Genomic DNA, 16,688 nt, shown 5'->3' on the forward strand with positions numbered 1-16,688 from the left:
TTAGTATAAGTATATTGAAAATATTACATGAGACATACTTATACTACCAAAGTTATTCATTGTTTATCTGAACTTCAAATGTAACTGGATGTCCTGTATTTTATCCAGCAACCCTTTGTAAAGAACTTGGAAAACTAAAGTTTCTTGATACAGTTTTTATCGAAAATATATAGCCATATTAGTTTGGATTGTGTTTCACTGCATGTAATAGAAACCAGGCTATAACCGTGTAATGAAATAAGATCTTACTTTTGGCATATGACAAGATGTTGGAAAGGAAGAAATCCAGAGAGGGTGCACTTGCCCAAGGAAATGAAGGAATGAGGCTCCTTCAAGCTTCTGGCTCCACCTCCAAAGCCTGTGTCTTTGGTCCTAAGAGTGGCAATAGGTGGCTCCACCTCCAGGCATCTTGTGTGGATCCTGGAGAAAAAAAGAGAATAAAGGTGATGAGCAAAAGGTGCCTGCCAATTTAGTCTGCTTTTTTGTCCTTTCCTTATTATTATTATCATTTTTAATCAGGAAAACTGGTTTGGGTGGAAGATTCACCTAGTAACTTATTGGCTTTCTGTCACATTATTCCCTATTTCTTATTAGAAAGCACCCTCCTCCCACCAACAATAACAACATCTACTCATTATTACCCTGCTTAAACTCCAGTCCCTTCCCCAAACATGCTCTGTGTACATGAGTCCTCTGTGATGCCTGAACATGGAATCATGTGGGTATGTTCCTTAGAGTTTTAGTTCTAAATTAAACTCTTGTTTGTATTGGTCCTTCTGCTTGATGTAATTGTGTTATCTTTATAAGTGGACAGTATGGTCCTTGAGAGAGGCGACTGTGCCTTCTTCACAATATGCCTGCAATTTACCAGGCTCCCAATAAATGTTTGTTGATGGGTTTACCACCAACGGTCACCAAATCTGACCAAAATGCCATAAGAAACCACTAAGTATAAGCCTTCTAAAGCTGTAAATAGAAAGGTTGAAGTGAAGCAGAATGCCTTTTATTTTTACTTTATTTATTTAATGCTTCGTTGCATGTGCAATACATTTACATGGTTTAAAATTCCAAAGATGTAAAAGACTATACAGTGTGAAATATCTCCCTCCTGCATTCTTCCCCTAGCACCTAGCTTCTCTCCCTCATGCAGCCAACCTCATCAATTTCTTGTATTCTCCAGAGAGAACTTTTGTATTTACAAGCAAATATGCATATTTTAAAATTCATTTTGAATATTAAACATTCAGTATGCACTGAGATTCATGCCAGGTACTGTGCTAACTGCTTTACATTGAGTCCTCCCAACAACTCAATGAGGCAGGTTTTTCTTCTTTTTTCCCAGCGTATTGAGGTACAATTGACAAAAATTATATATATTTAAGGGGTAAAACGTGATGATTTGATATACGTATACATTGTGAAATAATTACCACGATGAAGCTAATTAACACATTCATTACTTCACACAGTTACCTTTTTTTGCATGTAGTGAGGACACAAGATCTAGTCTCTTAGCAAGTTTCAAGTATATAATACAGTATTATTAACTATAGTTATCAAATCATCAGAGAAATGCGAATCAAAACCATGATGTATTACCTCACACCTATTAGAATGGCTGTCTTCAAAAAGACAAGAGATGACAGGTGTTGGAGAGGATGAGGAGAAAAGGGAACCCTTGTGCACTGTTGGTAGGAATTTAAATTGGTGCAGCCATTATGGAAAACCGTATGGGGGGGGGGGTCCTAAAAAAATTAAAACTAGAACACCATATGTTCCAGCAATTCTACTTCTGGATGTTCACCCAAAGGAGATGAAATCACTATCTCAAAGAGATATGTGCACTCCCATGTTCATTGCAGCATTATTCACAATAGCCAAGACATGGAAGCAACCTAAGTGTTCACTGACAGAAGATGGATAAATAAAATGTTACATATAATATATATATAAGAATATTATTCAGCCATAAAAAAGAAGGGAATCTTGCCATTTGTGACAACATGGATAAAACTAGAGGATATTATGCTAAGTGAAATAAGCAAGACCTAGAAAGACAAATACCGTATGATCTCATTTAAATGTGGAATCTAAAAATGTCGAACTCACAGAGGAAGGTTTATCTATTATCTCCATTTTGCAGAGGAGGAAACTGAGGCATAGAGTCACCCAGCTGCACAAACCACAGCTGATATTTGAACCTAGGGAGTCTGAGTCCAGACTCCATGCTCTTAACCACAAATATATATTTCTTCTCCATGAGGAATAGTTTTATAAGAATTATACCAAATAAATCAAGTCTCAAAAGGTTAGATAGCCCACATAGGGGAAAAATTATCTCCCTATATCTGGAAAGAATTAGATACAGATACGTACTTGTATATTTCTTAATTAAGGAAGTGTAGTTGTGAAATCTGAACATTTCAGACTTGAGCCTTTATCTCAAGACAGAATTTGTCCCTATGCTCACATGACTACACCTGAGCATGAACACCATCCGTCCCCATATGGTGTTGTAAAAAGAGTACAACTGTGTAACGATTGGACATATTTCTCCCACTGCAAGGAAGATCATTCATTTTGTCAGTGCCTCTTAACCAGAATTCTTGTCGCTTTGCCTTTATTTCAGACTTCTCCACTCTCCTCTGATCTTCATCCTGTTTCCCATCCTTCCCTTTCCTGATTCGTCTGTGTCGACAGCTCCTCTCTGCTTACCCCTTTACATTTGTCAATCAGCCCTATGATTTCAGCTCTGCTCTGCTGTTCTGATTCCTTTTCCAGGAAACTGCTGGCCGCTTCCATGTAATAGAGGGAAAAGATAACGGGTGACACAAATGGATGTTTTATACATAAACCAAAAATAAACAATTTGACTTATAGTTAACTTTATGCTAAAAATGCACAACCAGGCTACAGAAACTCTTAGTAAATTCTAAATAGTTAATGAACATAATTTAAAATTTTTGAAAAATTACAGAACTTTGCCAACTTACACAAAAGTAAAAAAAAAAAAACTCCAATGTACCCAATGAAACAACCATCTCTGCTTGAAACTATGTTAAAACGGGAGCAGTTCTTGTTAATCTTTGAGTGCTAATTTAAATAAAATAGTTGGATTTTAATACAGATGGTATTCACGAATAATGCATGATAATCAAATGCCCCATAAAGTGATTAAGTTCAAAATAGCTTCTATTACAGACATTTGGGGAAACGTTTAAGCTGTTAGCAATACAAGATATGTTATAAAGAAGTAGTTCTTTTTCTAAGTGGGAGGAGGGGATTGGTGCTCTCAAACATAGTTGGAGGCAGTTTACCTTGAGAAAATCTTGTGAAAAGGCAAGTTGCCGACTACCAAACTGCCTTCTCTAAGCCAAAGTGATTTGTCCAGCCCCCAAATTACAGAGGCCTATACAGTACTCGGCCAACACATAGCTTCTCATGCAGTTGGTCTGGGGCGGACCTGATATTCTGCTTTTCTAACAAACTCCCAGTTAATACCAGTCCTGCTAATCCCTGGGCCAGTATCAGAGCAGCAAGGTTCTAGATACTTCTTTCAGTCCAAGGACTTCTTTACCTGGAATAATTATCTGAGGTCTAAGTGGTAAATAGCAAGGGTGAGGGAGACTGGTTAGTACCCAACAGGGAAGGGGGCCGGAAATATATGGTTCCTCTTATTTGACTGGAGGTGGGGGGCAATAATCATTTGTATGGGCTGCAAATATTTTTATAGACTAGGAAAAAGCCAGATTTTAAGAAGCAAGCGACAGAACCACATTTGAAAAAGTGATGGGGTGGGGCTTGTTCTAGGATAGGAGAGGAATTCCTGCTTAAGAATTTGATAAAGTCCTAAATTCACAGTTTCTGTCAATGATTTATTTATTTTTTCTCTTAAACGTCAGAGAGAGGGAGTAAATTGGACTTTATTTCACAGGTCACTTTAAGCTGTTTTGGAATATATAAATATAAGCTATCATCATAATTTAGTTAGGGTTAGGAGTAGAGAGCTGAATATTTTCAGATTCGAAGCTGAAAGAGAATTGGGGTTGAGGGTTTTTAAACAGAGAAGGGGAAAAAAAATGTTCTTAAGGAAGAAAGAGCCAGGAAGGTGTTGACAGGCTGGGACCTGAGAGAAAAGAGGGGCAAGTAAAAATGTTCCTTTCCTCGGGTTTCTGTTTCTAGCAAGATGCTGAAGGGGCACCCCTACTGGCTCCCCAGAGAGCTGCCCCAGGGAGGAAGCCTAAGGAAAAATCATCCAAAAAAGAACAAAAATGTGAGAAACCCTGTGGTGATAGATGGGGAGTGGGGATAGACTTTTCTGAAGTGATATTGGGGGGTGGACAGGGATTTGGGGTTTGGCCTGGGGCTGGAAGCCACCAGACTTCTTTGCATGATGGGGCGTGTGTGTGTGTGTGTGTGTGTGTGTGTGTGTGTGTGTGTGTGTGCGATGGAGGGGTGCTGTAGGAATACTTCTCTTGATTCTTCTTAGCTCTTGCCTTATGCCTTCTCCACATCTTTAGCAATTCAGAGCTTGGGTCTAAGAGTTATCAAAGATAAACAAAACTGGACATTAGTTAAAGAGGTAAAAACAGATTTTATTCAATAACTACTGTGCTAGGGGAAAGGGCTGAGCTCAATTCCTGATCTGCTCAGAGAGTGGGAGTTTTAAAGGGGGAATGTGGGAGTGGGGCAGGGGAGGGCTCAAGCTGAGTCAGGAAAGTGAAAAATTACAAAAGGGGAGTAAGAGGGCTGGTCAATGTAAAAGATTAGGTCACCACGTCTGCTAACTGACATTTATCAAAGTTAGGCTTCTAGGGCTTCCCTGGTGGCACAGTGGTTAAGAATCCACCTGCCAATGCAGGGGACACGGGGTCGAGCCCTGGTCCGGGAAGATCCCACATGCCGTGGAGCAACTAAGCCTGTGTGCCACAACTGCTGAGCTCACGTGCCACAACTACTGAAGCCAGCGCGCCTAGAGCCTGTGCTCTGCAGCAAAGACAAGCCACCGCAATGAGAAGCCCGTGCACCACAACGAAGAGTAGCCCCCGCTAGCCACAACTATTTATAAATAAACAAATAAATTTATTTTTTTTTAAAGTTAGGCTTCTACACTCCCATAGAAACCGAGAGACAGAGGCTCTATCCTTCCTGATGATTACATTTCAAAGGAATGGCGTTGAGGTCCTTGAGAAAGACACTCCTGGATCTTAGGAGATACATATATATATCTTTTTTTTTAAACAATGATTTAAAAAAGGGAAGTCAGGGGCCAATCTTCGGGGTGTTGGCTGGAACAAAGAGTAAATTCTTTTGGCAGCCTTGAGCTTTTCCAGATAGGAATTCAAGAGGAGACTGGGTTGTCCCAGGGATGTGACCTTGGGCTGCCAGAAGTTATGCTAAAGTTTGCTCAAGTCTCTTACGGGAGGGATTTGGATGGAGTCATGTGAGCAGAGAGTTTGTAGTGTCCACAGGAATAAATCAAGGCTGCTCAGAAGCCCTGTGCTCTTGGAGCACTGAGAAAAGTAGGAGGAGAGAACTGAAACTGTGGTACTCACTTCTCCACACCCAGACGCCCAAACACTCAAGCTGGAAGTTCACAACCTGAAAAGTGTCTCCTCCCAATGTTAGCTTTTCCTGAGTGGGTAGAAGGGATGTAAATTAAAGCTATGACCTGAGGGAGCAAAGGGTAACTGGGCTTGGCTATAGCTTTGGGAGGCCTGTTGCTATCACCTCAGGGCTTATCCACTCCTCCCCACTACACTCTGAATGAATGGGCCTGATTGAATGAATGATGCCCTTCTCCTAATGTATTGCCTTACAGAGTAATCAGTATCCTGGAGCAGGAAGGGGATGAGCTCACAAGACATTCTGAAGATTTCACGAGGAAAACATATCCTAGATTCCAGATTCCAGTTGGAAGCAAAAGATATTAGAGCAAACAAAGCGAGGGTTTAAATTTATCTTAAAAAATAGTGTGTAAAAAAGAAATGATTGAAACAGAAAATGATAGAATAAAGAGCAGAATATTGAAATGAGGAATAAACTGATGAATTTGAAGGCCAGATTGAGGAAATCCTCCAGAAATTAGAAGGATAGAAAGGAGACTGTAAAAGACAAGCCAAGAGAAATGGAAGATGGGCACAAAAGGGCTGACACCCAGAATAACAAGACAGAGAAAGAGAGAAAAAAAATGGGGATGAGAAAAATATTTGAAGACATATACAGAATGAACTAAACATTTTTAACTGCTTCACACTGAAACGGCCCGGAAAGTGCCAAAAGAAATTTTTTTTTTAAATCCATACCTGGACATATTATCATGAAATATAAGAATACAAAGACAAAATTCTAAACAGAGGGAAAAAAAGAGCAAATGTCATACAAAAGAAGAAGAATCAGACTGATGTCAGAATATTCAACAGCACTGGATGCAAATGGGTGTTTTCAAAGAATTGAAGGAAAATAACTTTGAACATAGTATTTTATATCCAACAAGGTATATAAGAGGGCATAATAAAAATATTCTCAGGCATACAATATTTTTTTAATAGATCTTTATTGGAGTATAATTGCTTCACAATACTGTTTTAGTTTCTGTTGCTCAAAAAAGAGAATCAGCCATATGCATACACATGTCCCCATATCCCTTCCCTCTTGAGCCTCCCTTCCGTCCTCCCTATCCCACTCCTCTAGGTCATCACAAAGCACCAAGCCGATCTCCCTGTGCTATGCTGCTGCTTCCCACTAGCTATCTATTTTACATTTGGTAGTGTATATAGGTCTGTGCCACTCTCTGACTTCATCCCAGCTTACCCTTCCCCCTTCCTGTATCCTCAAGTCCATTCTCTACATCTGCACATCTGCGTCTTTATTCCTGTCCTGCCCCTAGGTTCTTCAGAACCTTTTTTTTTTTTTAGATTCCATATATATGTGTTAGCATACGGTATTTGTTTTTCCCTTTCTGACTTACTTCACTCTGTATGACAGACTCTAGGTCCATCCACCTCACTACAAATAGCTGAATTTCGTTTCTTTTTATGGCTGAGTAATATTCCATTGTATATATGTGCCACATCTTCTTTATCCATTCATCCGTCGATGGACACTTAGGTTGCTTCCATGTCCTGGCTATAGTAAATAGAGCTGCAATGAACATTGTGGTGCTGACTCTTTTGGAATTATGTTCTTCTCAGGGTGTATGCCCAGGAGTGGGATTGTTGGGTTTTATGGTAGTTCTATTTCTAGCTTTTTAAGGAACCTCCATATTGTTCTCCGTAGTGACTGTATCACTTTACATTCCCACCAACAGTGCAAGAGGGCTCCCTTTTCTCCACACCCTCTCCAGCATTTATTATTTGTAGGTTTTTTGATGACAGCAATTCTGACTGTTGTGAGGTGATACTGCATTGTAGTTTTGATTTGCATTTCTGTAATAATTAGTGATGTTGAGCATCTTTTCATGTGCCTCTTGGCCATCTGTATGTCTTCCTTGGTGAAATGTCTATTTAGGTCTTCTGCTCATTTTTTAACTGGATTTTTTTTTTTTTATGATATTGAGCTCCATGAGCTGTTTGTATATTTTGGAGATTAATCCTTTGTCAGTTGCTTCATTTGCAAACATTTTCTCCCATTCTGAGGGTTGTCTTTTCATCTTGTTTATGGTTTCCTTTGCTCCACAAAAGTTTTCAAGTTTAATTAAGTCCCATTTGTGTTTATTTTTGTTTTTATTTCTCTTACTCTAAGAGGTGGGTCAAAAAAGATCTTGCTGTGGTTTATGTCAAAGAGTGTTTTTCCTATGTTTTCCTCTAAGAGTTTTATAGTGTCTGGTCTTACATTTAAGTCTCTAATTCATTTGGAGTTTATTTTTGTGTATGATGTTAGGTAGTGTTCTAATTTCATTCTTTTACATGTAGCTGTCCAGTTTTCCCAGCAGCACTTATTGAAGAAGCTGTCTTTTCTCCATTGTATGTTCTTGCCTCCTTTGTTGTAAATTAGGTGCCCATATGTGCATGGGTTTATCTCTGGGCATTCTATCTTGTACCATTGATCTATATTTCTGTTTTTTTGCCAGTACCATACTGTCTTGATTACTGTAGCTTTGTGGTATAGTTTGAAGTAAGGGAGCCTGATTCTTCCAACTCCGTTTTACTTTCTCAAGATTGCTTTGGCTATTCAGGGTCTTTTGTGTTTCCATACAAATTGTAAGATTATTTGTTCTAATTTTGTGAAGAATGACATTAGTAGTTTGATAGGGATTGCATTGAATCTGTAGATTGCTTTGGTAGTATAGTCATTTTCACAATATTGATTCTTCCAATCCAAGAACATGGTATATTTCTCCATCTGTTTATATCATCTTTGATTTCTTTCATCAGTATTTTATAGTTTTCTGAGTATACGTCTTTCGCCTCCTTAGGCAGGTTTATTCCTAGGTATTTTATTCTTTTTGTTGCTATGGTAAATGGGAGTGTTTCCTTAATTTCTCTTTCTGAGTCTTCATTGTTGGTGTATAGGAATGCCAGAGATTTCTGTGCATTAATTTTGCATCCTGCAACCTTACCAAATTCATTGATTAGTTCTAGTAGTTTTCTGGTGGCATCTTTAGGATTTTCTATGTATAGTATCATGTCATCTGCAAACAGTGACAGTTTTACTTCTTCTTTCCCAATTTGTATTCCTTTTATTTCTTTTTCTTCTCTGATTGCTGTGGCTAGGACTTCCAAAACTATGTTAAATAAGAGCAGCGATAGTGGACATCCTTGTCTTGTTCCTGATCTTAGTGGATATGCTTTCAGTTTTTCACCATTGAGTATGATGGTTGCTGTAGGTTTGTCATATATAGCCTTTACTATGTTGAGGTAGGTTCACTCTATGCCTATTTCTGGAGAGTTTTTAAAATAAATGGGTGTTGAATTTTGTCAAAAGCTTTTTCTGCATCTATTGAGCTGATCATATGGTTTTTATTCCTTAATTTGTTAATGTGGTGTATCACATTGATTGATTTGCATATATTGAAGAATCCTTGCATCCCTGGGATAAATCCCACTTGATCATGGTGTATGATCCTTTTAATGTGCTGTTGGACTCTGTTTGCTACTATTTTGTTCAGGATTTTTGCATCTATGTTCATGAGTGATATTGGTCTATAATTTTCTTTTTTAGTGATGTTTTTCTGATTTGGGTATCAGGGTGATGGTGGCTTCGTAGAATGAATTTGGGAGTGTTTCTCCCTCTGCAATTTTTTGGAAGAGTTTGAGAAGGATGGGTGTTAGCTCTTCTCTAAATGTTTGATAGAATTCACATGTGACACCATCTGGTCCTGGGCTTTTGTTTGTTGGAAGATTTTTAATCACAGTCTCAATTTCAGTGCTTGTGATTGGTCTGTTTATATTTTCTATTTCTTCCTTGTTCACTCTCGGAAAATTGTACCTTTCCAAGAATTTGTCCATTTCTTTGTGTTTGTCCATTTTATTGGCATATACTTGTTTGTAGTAGTCTCTTATAATCCTTTGTATTTCTGCAGTGTCAGTTATGATTTCTCCTTTTTCATTTCTAATTTTATTGATTTACATCCTCTCCCTTTTTTTCTTGATGAGTCCGGCTAAGGGTTTATCAATTTTGTTTATCTTCTCAAAGAACCAGCTTTTAGTTTTATTGATCTTTGCTATTGTTTTCTTCGTTTCTATTTCATTTATTTCTGCTCTGATCTTTATGATTTCTTTCCTTCTACTGACTTTGTGTTTTCTTTGTTCTTCTTTCTCTAGTTGTTCTAAGTGTAGGGTTAGATTGTTTATTTGAGATTTTTCTTGTTTCTTGAGGTGAGATTGTATTGCTGTAAACTTCATTCTTAGAACCGCTTTTGCTGTGTACCGTAGGTTTTGGGTCATTGTGTTTTCGTTTTCCTTTGTTTCCATGTATTTTTTAATTTCTTCTTTGATTTCTTCAGTGATCTTTTGGTTATTTAGTAGTGCACTGTTTAGCCTCCATGTATTTGTGTTTTATATAGGTTTTTTTCCTGTAATTGATTTCCAATCTCATAGCGTTATGGTCAGAAAAGATGCTTGATACAATTTCAATTTTCTTAAATTTTCCTAGGCTTGATTTGTGACCCAAGATGTGATCTATCCTGGAGAATGTTCCATGTGCACTTGAGAAGAAAGTGTATTCTGCCACTTTTGGGTGGAATGTTCTATAAATATCAATTAGATCTGGTCTATTGTGTCATTTAAAGCTTGTGTTTCCTTATTTATTTTCTATTTGTATGATCTGACCATTGGTGTAAGTGGGGTGTTAAAGCCCCCTACTATGATTGTGTTACTGTCGATTTCCCCTTTTATGGCCGTTAGTATTTACCTTATGTATTGAGGTGCTCCTATGTTGGGTGCATAAATATTTGCAATTGTTACATCTTCTTCTTGGATTGATCCTTTGATCATTATGTAGTGTCCCTCCTTATCTCTTGTCACAGTCTTTTTTTAAAGTCTATTTTATCTGATACAAGTATTGCTACTCCAGCTTTCTTTTGATTTCCATTTGCATGGAATATCTTTTTCCATCCCTTCTCTTTCAGTCTGTATGTGTCCCTACGTCTGAAGTGGGTCTCTTGTAGACAGCATATATATGGGTCTTGTTTTTGTGTCCATTCAGCGAGTCTGTGTCTTTTGGTTGGGACATTTAATCCACTTACATTCAAGGTTATTATAGATATGTATGTCCCTATTACCATTTTCTTAATTGTTTTGGGTTTGTTTTTGTGGGTCTTTTTCTTCTCTCGTGTTTCCTGCTTAGAGAAGTTTCTTTAGCATTTGTTGTAAAGCTGGTTTGGTGGTGCTGAATTCTCTTAGCTTTTGCTTGTCTGAAACGCTTTTGACTTGTCCATCAAATCTGAATGAGATCCTTGCTGTGTAGAGTAATCTTGGTTGTAGGTTTTTCTATTTCATCACTTTAAGTATATCCTGCCACTCCCTTCTGGCCTGCAGAGTTTCTGCTGAAAAATCAGCTGATAACCTTATGGGGATTCCTTTGTATGTTATTTTTTGTTTTTCCCTTTGCTGCTTTTAATATTTTTTCTTTGAATTTAATTTTTGTTAGTTTGATTAATATGTGTCTTGGTGTGTTTTTCCTAGGCTTTATCCTGTATGGGACTCTCTGTGCTTCCTGGACTTGGGTGACTATTTTCTTTCCCATGTTAGGGAAGTTTTCAACTATAATCTCTTCAAATATTTTCTCAGACCTTTTCTTTTTCTCTTCTTCTGGGACCCCTATAATTCGAATGTTGGTGCATTTAATGTTGTCCGAGAGGTCTCTGAGATTGTCAATTCTTTTCATTCTTTTTTCTTTATGCTGCTCCTCAGCACTTACTTCTCTCATTTTGTCTTCCAGCTCACTTATTCGTTCTTCTGCCTCAGTTATTCTGTTACTGATTCCTTCTAGTGCATTTTTCATTTCAGTTATTGTGTTGTTCATCTCTCTTTGTTTGTTCTTTAGTTCTTCTAAATCTTTGTTAAACATTTGTTGTATTTTCTCAATCCATGCCTCCATTCTATTTCCGAGATTCTGGATCATCTTTACTATCATTACTCTGAATTCTTTTTCAGGTAGATTGCCTATTTCCTCTTCATTTATTTGGTCTTGTAAGTTTTTACCTTGCTCCTTCATCTGTGACATATTTTTTTGCTGTCTCTCTTTTTTTTTTTTTTTTTTTAACAAGTGAGATTGTGTTCCTGTCTTACTGGTTGTTTGGCCTGAGGGTTCCAACACTGGGGTTTGTAGGCTACTGGGTAGAGCTGGGTCTTGGTGCTGAGATGAGGAACTCTGTGAGACCTCACTCCAATGAATATTCCCTGGGGTCTGAGGTTCTCTGTTAGTCCAGTGGTTCGGACTTGGAGCTCCCACTGCAGGAGCTTCGGCCCAAGCCCGGGCTTGGGAACCAAGATCCCACAAGCCACCAGTTCATCTTGGGGTTCTCCTGTCTCCTTGGGCATCATAGTCCCCGCCCAGTGGCTGGAAGGCGCCCTAGTTGTGGGGAGATGCTAACTCCACATCTTCCCACACCGCCATCTTGAGGAATATAATATTTTAAAAGCTTTGCTACACAAAGATGCATATAAAACACTTTTAGATAAGTGCTTAAAAGAAGAGGAAAGACAAATTTGGAGATGTTGGAGGAGATATATGAAATAAAGTTGATCAAATATATAACTTAGTAATGGTTGTTATTGTTTAAAAGAATAACAAAGATCAAAGAAAAAGGGAAACTATATCTGTAATAACTAATTACAGTCAGCCCTCCATATCTGTGGGTTCTGCATCCACTATAGAGGGCCCACTTTACTACACCATTTTAAATAAGAGACTTGATCATCTGTGGATTTTGGTACCCACGGGCATCCTGGAACCAATCCCCCACTGATATTAGTGACTCTCTAAGTTTACTGTGCATATGATACCTGGAGCTCTTGTTTACATGCAGATTCTGATTCAGTAGGTCTGCAGTGGGGCCCAAAGTTCTGCAATTCTAGTAAAATCCCAGGAGTTGCTGATGTTGCTGGTCCTTGGACCACATTTTAAGTAAAATCCAGGGCATTGGTTTGATCAACATGATAGGTATTGGAAGGAGGGGGAGACAGGGGATGAGAGAGCACTCGCCTTACTCAGGGTGAGACATAGCTTCAGTTAAGTAAATAAGACAGGAGTAAAAAGAAATGTAGAATAATAGGGACACATTGAAATAAGAAATTAAGATGTTAGCAATAACAAAGATATCAATAATTATGATAAATATGAATAGAAGAAAACTACCAATTCAGAGATACAGATTAATAAATTGGATAAAAAGCCCAAATCCATATTTAAAGAATTTACATGAGAAAGAGTTAAAGCATTAGGACATGCAAAAGTTGAAGGCAAAAGAATGGGGAAAACAAGACCTATCAGGAAAACCCCAATCAAATCAACATCGATAGCTGTATTATATTAAATAAAATAGATTTTAAGACAAAAAATATTGGGAGTGGAGACAGTCATGACACAACAAAAAGGTTCAATCCATCAAGGAAGTATAGCAATTTTAAACATGTATGCACCAATGAAATAGACTCAAAATATATGTATCGAAAACCAGATAGTACTATATTAATTTTCTATCATAGTGGGGAATTTCAACACATCTTTCTTGATTATTTAGAGGTTACACAATATCAATTTAGCCAAGACATAGAAGAAATAAGTAGCACAATTAACAAGATTGATTTAATGGAGATTATATATATAAAGAGATGAGAGAGAGAAACCCATATAGTTATTTCTGCATCCTTTAGGGAATATACAATTTTATTATGCACATGTGGAACATTTATGAAAACTGATCCTATAACATATAACAGCCAATAAAGAGATCCTCAAAAAATTTCAGATCTCATAATATCTAACCATAATACAATTATGCTAGATGATAAGTTTAAAAATTAAAAATATCCTTGAACATATGGAAATTTAACACACACACATACAAGCAGGAATAAATAACTCTTCAATTAAAGAAAAAATCACAGCGAATTCTGAAAATTAAAAAAAAAACAGAATTGATAGAGGAAACACTAGATATCAGAACTTATGAGATATGGTAAAAGTGCTTTAAGGGAGTTTTAGAGCCTCAAATGCTAATATTAAAAGAGAAGAGAGCCTCAAAATTAGTGACTTACATATCCATCTTAGGATGTTAGAATATGATTAACAGAATAAACCCAAAGGAAGTAAAAGACAATAGGTAACAGAAAACAGGATCTTGAAGAGATATCTGCACCCCTATGTTCATTGCAGCATTACTCACAATAACCAAGGTATGGAAACCACCTAAGTGTCCGTCAACAGATCAGTGGATAATGAAAATGGGGGTACATTTATGTACACGGGTATGCGTGTATATATATATATATATATATATATATATATATATATATATATATACACACACACACACACACACACACACACACACACACACACAATGTAATATTATTCAGCCATAAGAAAGAAGGAACTCCTTCTGTTTGCAACAACTTGGGTGAAACTTGAGGGCATTATGTTAAGTGAAGTAAGTCAGACAGAGGGACAGTTACTGCGTGATAATCACTTATGTGTGGAATCTAAAAAAGCCAAACTCAGAGAAACAGTAGATTAGTGGTTACCAGGGGCGGGAGGTGGGGGAAATAGGGAGCTATTGGTCAAATGGTACAAACTACTAGTTATAAGATTAACAAGTTCTGGGGATCTAATGTACAGCATGGTGATTATAGCTAACAATTCTGTATTATATACCTGAAAGTTGCTAAGAGAATATATCTTAAATATTCTTACCACGAAAAAAGAAATGTTAATTATGTGACAGAATAGAGGTTTTAGTTAATGCTATAGTGGTAATCATTTTGCAATATATAAGTGTATCAAGTCAACATGTTGTACACTTTAAACTTACACAATATTATATGTCAATTATATCTCAATAAAACAGGAAAAATTAAATTTTAAAGAGTAGAAACAAATAAAAATAAAAGACAAAAATACAATGAAAAGGTCAACAAAACATGACTGAAATGCGGGCTACAACTACAGATAATATTAGTTAGAATCCAGTCCTCACCTGCACAGGGTGAGCCCTGGAGTTCAAAAACAAATTTGTGAGGTCTCTTTCCTGAATCCCTGCCCCGTGCAGTCTTCCTGGTACATTTTTGTTCTCTGCCCCCATCCTTTTTGGTTCCCTGGCCAGAAACTTGGGACTCTAATTATCCCACACTGTCATGCTGTTGTGGAATTTTGTGATTAGACTCATGTCCTGGCTCGAAAAGAAGGAGGACAGAGAGTGAAAACAAAACAAAACAAAACAATGAGGGTCTGTCCTATCCTCTTGAAACTGCATCCCCATAGAACAGAGAAGTTTCCCTCTCTGAGGTTTCGTTCTTGCTGGTTCCAGTAACTGAAGCTGCCACCTCCACCACCACAGCCAGATTGCCTGGGGACTGGGGCACAAGAGAATAAAGAAAGGGGGAGAGGAGTTGGGGGCAGATTTCCACAATCCCCCTGGAGCCAGAGGTAGAGGGCTTCCCTGGAGTTCCCTCTGTCTGACCTCATTTCCATGTTTCCAGTTGTGTTGACTTTAGGTTGGGAGATATCAAAGGGGAGAAAATGGTAAACTCAATACAAATTTGGTGGTATTGATACTTCAAATTTGGGTGCTCATTCCTGATCTGCCTGTTCCTATTTCCTTTTCAGGGTTTTCAAATAGTTGCTCCATGCATTCTGTCCAGGGTTTAATGTATTCAGTGGAAGAAAAAGAGTAAAGTGTGCTTACTGCATTTTATCCAGAACTGGAACTGATATCCTTTTATAAGGTTAAAACAATAGAAATTTAAAATCTATATTCTTTAGGAATACCTGTAGATGCAATAAAGCTATATAAAAAAGAAGTCAAAGGAATAATGCACACGGAATTCAGGATGAGGTTTCCTTTAAGTAAGCAAGGAGAGGCAGATGGATAGGTTGACAGGGGTACCACACCATATGTTTGCTATAGGTTATTATCAAGATGCTTGCTTTTGTTTTGGGTGGTGCTTTCTCAAGCATTTATAACCTCATGAAAAACAATTTACTAAATAACTACGTGAATAAAACTGGGCTGCACATAGACCAATAAAAACAATTATTAACCAAGAGTCAGGAACCATACAATTTTGTACACCTGAGATGCAAAAAAGAATGAAAAAAAAGGAAAAGAAAAAAGAAGAAGAAAATATTTCCTTGCCTTTGAATCGGTCAGAGGTTACAAGTCAGGGTAGACTAAGCTACATTATACTAACAAATATACCTGAGATCTCTGAGGCCGAGTACAACGAAAGTTGGCTTCTTACTCACACAAAGCCCAAGCCTCATGCTTCTGGTTGCACAGCTTTCCTCTTAACGATAACTAGGACACTACTTACGAATGATCAGGGAGCTAGGATCTTTCTATCACATGACTCCACCACCTTGAAGCCCTTTCCTTCAAGCCATGCATATGAAGAAGGCAAACGTGAGAAAAAAGGCAGAGGGGAGAAGATCTCTCTGGAGATTTGAGGAATCGAGTCTGGAAGATGTGGGCCACACATCTGCCCCCAATCCTTTGTGGCCCCAGCTAGATGCAAAAGGACTGAGAAACATAATGTTTTTGTGTGCTTAAGAAGGAAATAAAAAGTTTGATGAACACACAACATTGTCATGAGAGTTTTTACAATGATATTCAATATTCCATTTTCAAGTTATTACCTATATTATGCCATGCTGTAATCTCCCTCTAGTACCTAGTGTCTGCTATATCATCACCTCATTCTAGTATATTATAATATCTTTCTAATATCTGCTAAATATATACACACCACACACACGCACACTAATTAAGTATGGTTATCTAGCGGTTAACATTATCTATAATATCTCTCTAGCCTCTTGTGTGATTTACTTAGAGTTGTTTTCTCAGTGTAAAAATCAGTTCAGAAGGCCATACTGATATTTATGTAACATTAACATACCCTTCATCGTACTATTCTTAAGTGTTTAAAAAGTTGAAATATTAACATTTTTCCTTGAAAAGTGTAATTTCATCATTTTCCCCTTCATTTAACAGAAACATAATAATTCACTTAGATCTCCTTTAG

This window comes from Balaenoptera borealis (genome assembly GCF_965194805.1).
Source record: "Balaenoptera borealis genome assembly, chromosome: X".
Taxonomy (NCBI): domain Eukaryota; kingdom Metazoa; phylum Chordata; class Mammalia; order Artiodactyla; family Balaenopteridae; genus Balaenoptera; species Balaenoptera borealis.